General features: G+C 30.4%; 1 protein-coding gene across 1 annotated transcript in view; it reads left to right on the top strand.

The window, feature by feature from the left end:
• The first annotated feature begins 1,247 nt into the window (after positions 1 to 1,247).
• The window catches only part of LOC129975683 (alpha-tocopherol transfer protein-like), a 44,107-nt gene continuing 35,803 nt past the window's right edge, over positions 1,248 to 9,551 (top strand). The window contains exon 1 of the mRNA XM_056088809.1: positions 1,248 to 1,376. The gene's annotated coding sequence lies outside the window, so the exon portion shown is untranslated. The remainder of the gene's footprint in view (positions 1,377 to 9,551) is intronic.

Raw genomic sequence — 9,551 nt, 5'->3', positions numbered from 1 at the left:
TCCTTGTTAATGTTTTGCTTATTTTCTGAATTTTTAATAAAACTGGGCAAGTTTTTAATTTTGAAATAAACTTTTAATAAACGAAATAAAATTTTTTGCTATCATAATTTTAGTTCAAAATTAAGAAATAACCAAATTTGGCAGCTCCGAGTTCAATTGTGTTCTGTCAAGTATGTTGTTTGTAAAGATCTGTGTGTGTGTGTGTGTGTGTGTGTGTGTGTGTGTGTGTGTGTGTGTGTGTGTGTGTGTGTGTGTGTGTGTGTGTGTGTGTGTGTGTGTGTGTTAAACAATGTTTCAGAATCACTCGTAAACATCATTTTAAATGTTTTAAGTTCAAACTCTTATTAATCATAAGAAATTATTATTAATGTTTAACTATTTAATCTATCTTTTTTTTAATCTGAAAATGTTTTTATGTTACTGTAAAATTCTGAACCCTTCAAGACAAGCATTAATATTTTTTTAAATTTCATTTTATATATGTTTAAAAATATCTACTTGCGTCTAATTTTAGAGTTAATATAAAGAAAAAAAGGGCAAAATTTTGAAAACGATGATATGATATTTAGCTCATAAAATGACAAATAGAATTTTACATTCTTCCTTTATTTTAATTTTTATTGAAGAAGAAACCTGAAATCAGTTTAAAAGCTGTTTCAAGTTTAAACTTTCATAAAATTTTCTTCATATCATTGAAATTGAAGATGAATATTGTTGTTGTTTCCGATTTTTTTTTCACATTAGTAGACAAACGATCATGATTATCAAAGTCAAAACAAGCATAAAATATAATTTTCTTTATAAGAACAATTAGAGATAAATTTTTCATCGAATCAGATTCTTCTTCGACGAACATTCTTATGCAATTATGATCTATTAGAATGTTCAACGAACTATTAACTTCCGCCATTTTAAACGATTACCTCTCAGGAAGACGAAACAAATTCCATCTGATTTTTCAGGTAGCAAATTCGATTAACAGATAGCCATTGTTTGTTCGTTTATGCAAGAATACACTCGCAACACCTTACTATCAGAAAAAAGAAGAAAAAAAATGAGGATGTCTTCTCTTTCCGAACATGTTCTTCCACGCTACGCTGAGAGGAAAAAAATGTAACTAGAACAATAATCAGTGACGTCATGCTCTAACGGGCCAATAGCCAAATAGTATCCAGAAACAAACCAGAAGTTCAAGGACGTTCAAACTTGGATTAGCACTAGTGACCGAGATTTTCAGAGACATCAAGTTCCGTCTGTGTCTCTCGCCTTAAATCAGTTTTCTCGCCGGATTGAAATCGTTTTCGGTTTTTTTCTACAAAGCGCAAACGATTTGGATAAATCGAATCTGCTGTTGCTTCTTCCGTTGCCAGTAAAAGGTAAACAAATTTTATTCAATAAGTGTTATGTTCACGAAACATGAAAACTGAAATGAAAGAAAAATGAATGGAAATTGTTCTTCCTGGTATACAAGGAAGCATTAAAAGAGAACATCTATTTTAAAGAAATGTTCTATTCTGAGATACTATGGCGAAATCTATTTCTATGTCTTAATAGCGAGTTCAATGTTCGGTTAGAATGACCATGTGTTAATTGCTAATATAGATTTTAATTTCAAAATTTTCAATTTTAAACATGTGTTTAAGAGATATTATTGAAAAAAATTAATATGGAAATTATTTAAGACATTTGTGAAATATTTCAAGCTCTCGTTAAGTATTTTTTTAATGTTTAAATTCAAAATGCTTGCAGTTAAAAATTTTAAATTGTAAACTTCTTTTTGAGCTCAAGATTTCACTGAGCAATCAAATGAGCATTCTAAGCCAAATATCTATTTTCTACATTGTGGTTATTAGGACATTTTTATTTTGATCTCGATTCATTTCAGTTTTAAAAATATTTTTATAAAATCGTTTAAGATATGGAAAAAATATTCTAAGAATACAAATTAAATTCACAGTATTAATAATCCGATATCGAATGTCAATGTTTTCGATAAAACGTAGGAATCGGATAATTATCTTAGAAGATTATCTAGGAATTAATTATCTAATTAATATCGAAAGTCGTAGTAGAGAATCCCGTGCGCATTTGCAGAGTGTTTAAAAATAAATAAATAAACATTTTTTTCCCCTTGCAATTTGCTCTTCTCTGTCCATTATGTTCCAAATATTCAAATTGAAACTAATCAATGAATTATGGATTGAAATGATGATGCATTAAAAGAAAAAAAAAGTACCGAATACTAAACAAAAAAATGCGCTGAAAAATGTTAGAAATAACCCTTAATTTGGTTCGTAAAGGGAAAATATAAGGAATTAACAATAATAATAATAAATAAAATAATAAAAACTGCAGAACACAGCTTATGACCTTTACTGTTTTTACATCGAAAAAGCAGTCAATTTCAACATTAAAAAATATATATCTTTAAAGTGCTTATTCAAAACAAAGGTTGGGATTTTCTATCCGACGTGGATAATGCCGCAGACCAAGACAGCGGGAATATTTTTAATTCCGCTGAGTATTACCGACTGCAGTGGATGATTATATATGTGCGTGCGTGTGTGATAATTTCATTTGAATCTGAATTAATTTCTTAGTTTTTATCTTAATTTAACCCATATTTTCATTCTAAAGTGTCCCCTTATTTTCTGATCCAGTTCCCACTTTTTTATTTAAATACTTCTAATACGTGCTTAACAAAATTGATGATTCTGTCGTTCCCCGCCAAAATCAAAGGCGTTACACCCGCACAAAGATACCTAAGATTCCTTTTCCTAAGTCTACACTTGTCAAAGAAATCCTTATCAAATTATCTTAATAAAATCACTGAAGGGAAAAATTTCTAGTGCTTTCGCTCTTGAATCACGATATAGACTGACGCATCTCTTATCGTTTTTTCTCTGTACATAATATGACTCCCGTGGTAAAATAAATCAAAGTTAAAATTTTATTTATTTTTTTATTTTTCTGTCACGCATGAGCAAAATTATGTTTACATATATTATTGCACAACTATATCCAATAGCTTTCGGAAAGCGATAGTTTTTATGGTTTTAATGCCTATTAAAAATATTTTATTTTGAAATATTATTTATTCTTATTTAAGGGATTATAAGATTTATTTTATAACTACTTAAAGTTTTGTTAAAATTTTTGTTTTGTATTAAAAGAATAATTTGGAGGAATTACGCAATATCATTAAAATATTTCACAATATCGGCGTGCCCAAATTCATAATGATCGTTACCGTAAAGTGTACGTAATATTTCCGCCATGTTAAAACTCTTGTTTCTTTCCATAAATCTGATCACTGAATAATCCAACTAGGTTATACTTCCGTTTATAATAAAGAATTCATAATAAAGAAACAATACCAATGTTTGATAGTTTTTTTATTTCATTTTTGTACGCATTAACCTATCAACCGATTGTTTCATTTTCTGAGGATATTGTTAATCTGATTATTGAAGAGAATTAAGTTCTTTTGTCTATACGACTTCAAAAAAAAATGCCTGGTCTCATAAGATGTTGTTAGATACATAAAAGAATGGATCTATGCATAATAGGGTTAATACATTCAATAATAAAGGAAACTGCGTACACAAAATAAATTTGTTCTGTTGTGTAACAATAAAGCGGTATGGGCACCCTCAATTCATGATCGTATTCGTCACGAATTTGGAATTGTAAACATTATTCATTGAATCGTAAGTTATAATCAATCGCCAAATATCGAGTTGAAATAGATTTTTTTGGAAAATTAAGTGATGACTTATCCATTATGTTTGCAGATTAATAGCATTCTCTGAAGTTTTTTGTCAAGTTTATTCTTTGCTTCTATTATCCTATTTGATTATTTTTTTTCCACTTTAAAAGCTCGATAATCAAACAAAATGAAAAAAAAAAAAAAACTCTTAAAAAGGAAAATAAATAAATAGATGGGGGAACAAAATAAATAAATAAGCCCAAATTAAAGCTGCTTGTAAAACAGCAAAATTCTTTCAGTGTGCCTTAGCTAATAGTACAATCGAATGAAAAGTATTAAAATATAGAGAAAATACATAACAATTTTATTGGTTTAAATTATTCAGTTGGCTAATCAAAATAGGCCTCTAAGTTAATATCTCACAGGACCGCTTTATTAAACAGACAATATTAACATTGGATTAGGGGGTCTTACAACTTTAGAAAGGTCCGAGTGCTTGAGATATTTTTTAAAGTATTTAAAAGAGGTTCCAAAAGAGTTCCAGATTTAAAAAATATATACATTTAAGTCTTGGCTACCAATTATTTAATTGTAAAAGCCAAGCAAAAGAAGAAAAAAAAACCTTTGTAATTTAAAGTTAAGTATTGTTTAAGATGATTTTGTAACTTTATCCTAGTAATATGCCAAATGCATTGTTATTTTATAATTAAAAAATATGGTATTTTATAATTACAAAAAATGTCCGATCCAATTCGTGAATATTATACATATAAATTGTACCAAGAAAAGTTTTCTCTCTCTCTTTGGCTTTGTTTTGCCACTTTATTAAAAATTATATTTTAAGTTTCAGTTGTACATTTTTTTTTATTCTTGATAAATGGAAACCATCTTTTTTAAAAAGTTATCAGTCCCACAGGGAAGGGGAGGGGGCACCTCGTAATTGAGGAAGCGAAACTTCCGGTATGGTGGTTGCTTCTCGCCATCTTTGTGGATACATAAAAAGATGGGGGTTAGGCTCCTCCCGTCGATGACGGGACGTGCTTGATTAGGGAAGGGTTGTACCGTGGCCGGTTATGTCCCTTAGGACTCAACCACAATTCCCTCCATTGTTGCTGTTGTGACTGTCCGGTCATTTAATTTTTTCCGTGTGCCCTCCGGCGGGGTCGGAGTAGTCAGTTTGTGGTGGTTTAGAGAGTGACTAGGCGTTTTGATATTTTCATCTTGTCAAAATTAGCTACCTAAATCAACTTATGTAAAAATTTAATTCAAATCGATTAAAAAAATATTTGGTTTTGAAAGTTTTGAAAGGAAAGAAGGCTTGCATTGCTTTTGCCTGTACTTTCGCGTGCTTTTAAACGGAGTGGCTTAAAGTGTTGAAATTTCAGTTATTTGTGACAGCAAATGTAGTGTCCTATTTTGGTTTCATTCGGTCGACAAAACAGATGTTCGAAGTACATATTATCTCGATAGATTCAGTAAAAGTATTGGATTCCCACCAGAAATCTACATTTCGTAACTAATATTCACCAATGCCTGCAAGAAATTTATGGTCTTACCTATGGCCCGCTGTTTTATGCGTGCCTTATTATAAGACCTTAATTGGAGAATACGCGAGACCACCACTACTGGTTAATTCTCTGCTTTATGAATCAATCATCGAAACCAGTGGGACTGGTCTCCCAAAAACTTTCCCGCATACTCTTTAATGAAGGTGTTATATCCCAGATCGCCTTGCATGGCATTCGCGTACAATAGTTATAGAATATTAACCTTTGTTTGGAATTTAGCATTTTTACTGAAACTATAGTGTCATTCTTGGCAATGTAACGTTTGTTTTTCGAATCAGTATTTCATTTATAAATTCATTAACATTATACATTCTTGCACTTTCATTTTTCCCATTTTTTGATACATTTGGCTTTTATATAATACAATCATTGCGTTTTTGAACTGGCGCGGTTACTTGTTTCTGAATGTACAGGCCAACGGATGGTCAACCCCTTGTTGAATTTGTCTTAACATTTGATAACTGTCTATTATATAGGTTTTTAATCTGTGTACCGAATCTTATCTGTCTAGCTCTCTTCATTTTGTAACTATAGTGTTAACTTCTATTCGAACAGCCGGACAGACAGACTTTTCCTGAAAGAATTTTACTCAAAATGCGATAGAAATCTGCAAATTTAGTGTAAAGACTGCAAACCTAATTTCGTCCGTGGATCTCAAAGCGTTTTTATCTTTGTCACGGACAGATAGACGTTTTCTAAAAACGTTTTTTTCGAACTCATGGAGATTTAAAACATTAGTATTCGTCTAAATCTCGAGTTCGAATTTTTTGACGATTATTATATTTTCGAGAAAGCATAATATACGTGAAAGTAAAAAATAATATATTGATATCTTTCTAAAATAAAATCAAGATAATTTACAATTAAGAGTTTTAGACTATTTAAAAGTAAAATTGGTTTTTTAAATAGTATTTTAATTGTATGCTCTTAAGAAATAATCTTTGTAGAACTTTTATTTGCCGAATTCATAAATCGCAAATTCACTGGAAAACTCTTTGTTCTTTGTTTTCCTCGTATAAAACAATCAAGAAAACATTCTTAAATTCAAAACAGCTAGCTTTAAACTTTAGCCTCACCCAAATTTTGAAATTAGACGTTTTCTTTCAGCACTACGGAAAGAATCAACGGAAGGGATGTTCCCTAAACTTTCTAGTATTATTTGTAAATAAAGAACATCTTACACGGCACTGATGCACATTAGTTACGAAATATTAAGCTTTGGCGTCAGTTAAGCATTTTTACTGAAACCATCGTGTCATACTTGGCGACTTATTTGGCGATTGATCCCTGGCATGCGGTTAATAGCATCCGAAGATCGAAGTTGTCTTTTTACACGGGTTTTTCCCAACCGACTGAAACAAAAAATTTCGATAACTGTATTTACTTGTAGAATATATGTAGAGAATCTATCTTACTCTCTTCGTTCTGAAGCTATCGTGTGAACTTACATTTGGACAATCAGACAGACAGACTTCCATTAAACAGAATTTTCTCAAAATTTGATAAAATCTACACATTTGTTATACAGACCGTATACCAAATTTCATCCATTTAGCTCAAAGCGGTTTTGAGTTATCTTTGTCACAGGACAGACAGGCATATATACGGGCTTTTTTTAAAACTGTGTTTTTCGAACTATGGAAAATCTAAAACTTCGTGATTCGACACAGTCTCGAGTTTTTTGACGGTTTCAATACTTTCCCAGTACAACGTATACGAGAAAGTAAAATGTAAAAATCGAATGCTGTATTTTTTTCATTATATTAGATCTGGATTATTAATGGACTGAAGTTGTTTGCGTTTTTTTCAGTTACATTAATATTCTGTTTGAAAACTCGGACTATTACGGGATGGACTTCGTAACTTACAACCGCAGTCAAATGACCGAGATGATATCTGTGCTAACACCTTCTTCCAAACTCTCACACCACACCATAGGGAGAACTTTTTTTAACTAACGATATTATATTTAACAAACACTATGCCCGCATGCATGAGAGATCTTTAATGGAATCAGGTTTCTAAATTTGAGTCCCTCCCCCGTACCCGGACATTTGCCATTCAAATTTTGCTATATATATATATATATATATATATATATATATATATATATATATATATATATATATAACACGCATGAGTATACATTCGGTAACTAAATAAAAAGGATTATTATAAAAAATTAAAATATACTTAATTTATTTCATTTAAGTTAAGTTTAAATTAAGTATACCATTGAAAAAAAATTGTTTATAAATTAATATAAAAATGGTTCCTGCACGAAAATATGCTTCAGAATTATGGATAGAAAAATGTTGAATGCTCTATTCATTTTTGATGAAAAATCTAATTCAATTCTTGAAAAACTTTTGCTTAGTGAACATCAACAATCTAAGAAGTAATTACGTGCCAAAGTTGAAAATTCAAAGTGCAACAACCTGTACTACAAAACAATTTTGAATAGTGCAAATAGTATCACACATGTTCCATAAATCATTTTTCAATTAGTTGGCCAGACTATAAGCATTTATATGTTAAATCAAATTGAATGGTCTCCCTAAAACTTTCTCACATATTCCCGAATAAGTCTGTTATCTTCTCTCTCTCACCTTCAGCATAAAGCTGTGCATCCTGGAAAAGGTCAAAACGAATACTCAGATTTTTATTTTCAGAGTCCTGTACATTTTTTTAATGGGTGACTTTTTGATGACCGATAGGAATTAAACTTTTACAGAGAACTGTAGTTTTAATTAAAAAAAAAGGTCACATATTAAATTTCATTTATTTCAATCGTGGCGTATTTGAATTACTTTCATACCAAAGTGGAAATCAACAGATGGCCAACTTCTTGACGGATTTGGGGCTGATTTAATACGGATCTGCTCTATAGATAATGAATATATATACCAAATTTCATCCATCTAGTGTTTTATGTTTTGTATTTATCGCGTTCATTTGTGCACGAATAGGCAGACAAATATACAAAATTCCTGAAGATGATCGCCAGTAAAATTTGAAGGAAATTTTATAAATTCGCTTAAAGACCAAATTTTATTCATCTAGCTGAAAACATTTAAAAGTTATTGTATTCACAGACAGACAACACGTTTTCTAGACTCTGAAAGGTGTGAAACGTGGAGATTCGCCGAAATCTCGAATGCGAATCTTTTTTGTGATTACAAAACTTGCTTTTTATTTACTACTGCTATATGAGAAAGTAAAAAGGAAAAAAAAATTATATTTGATTCATAAAACATATTCTTTACGTGTTTTGCTTCGGAATGACACCATTTTGTCTTTCGGTAATGCCATATCTCAAAGGACGCAAAAAATTTGACCTTCCGTGCATTTATTATTTACGTTCCAAATATTTTTTGCATAGATTTCATGTTTATATTTTCCTTGCGTCGTAACGCTGCAGACATCTAGGAATCTTGTATCAGTCTGAGCGAAAAAATAAAAACTCGCCCTCTTTTTCGAAGTGCATTAGGGCTTCCGTTTCTGACAAAGATATCATAACAAAAGAATATGAAACGCCCTATGCCGCCTTGTCACATCCGCCTTTTTATATTTCCTGCTTTAAAAAGTCTACTTTTTCTTCTTCTGGACATTACACATTTCTTGGAAAATAATCAAAGACTTATAGGTCGACGATTATTTAGCAAGCTGTCGCTAGATTTTTTTGCTAGGACATGTGTCAATTTTTCAAAAATATGTGGTGACAAATGGTGAAGTTTGATTGATTTTTATTGCGAAAACCATACAAAAAGAATGGAAAAACCTGGGAAATATTTATGGCTATAAAATTTTATTTGAAACCGAAAGCTTCTAGAATAAAATGTAGGTAATTCTTTGACCGGAAATTTTAAATAAAAGTTATAGAAATTCCAGTTTGTCGTATAATCAATATTTCATATATATAAATAATAATTTTATTTAGTAAGAAACATTCATAAAATATATAAAAAGCCAAAATAAACTTTTACTTTCAGCTGAAAATAAAGAATTCTTTTTGTGGTTGTTGTTAGTATCAAATCATATTGAGAAAACTAAATTGAAAAATTATTGAGAGAAAAGAATTTAAAGGTGATTCATATTTCTTTTTTGAAACATTATAATATGATAATATTTTAGTTTAGTTTCTCTCTCTTTGTATTTTCTTTTAAAATTGGCTCTACATTATACAGATACGTTAAAGAGCACGTCGTTAATATAAATGCGGTGAACTAGAACAAATATGTAATAACTGAAAACTCTTTAAGATATTTTTTAAT

This window comes from Argiope bruennichi, chromosome 7 (genome assembly GCF_947563725.1).
Source record: "Argiope bruennichi chromosome 7, qqArgBrue1.1, whole genome shotgun sequence".
NCBI lineage: Eukaryota > Metazoa > Arthropoda > Arachnida > Araneae > Araneidae > Argiope > Argiope bruennichi.
This window is presented reverse-complemented; position numbering and strand designations above follow the sequence as displayed.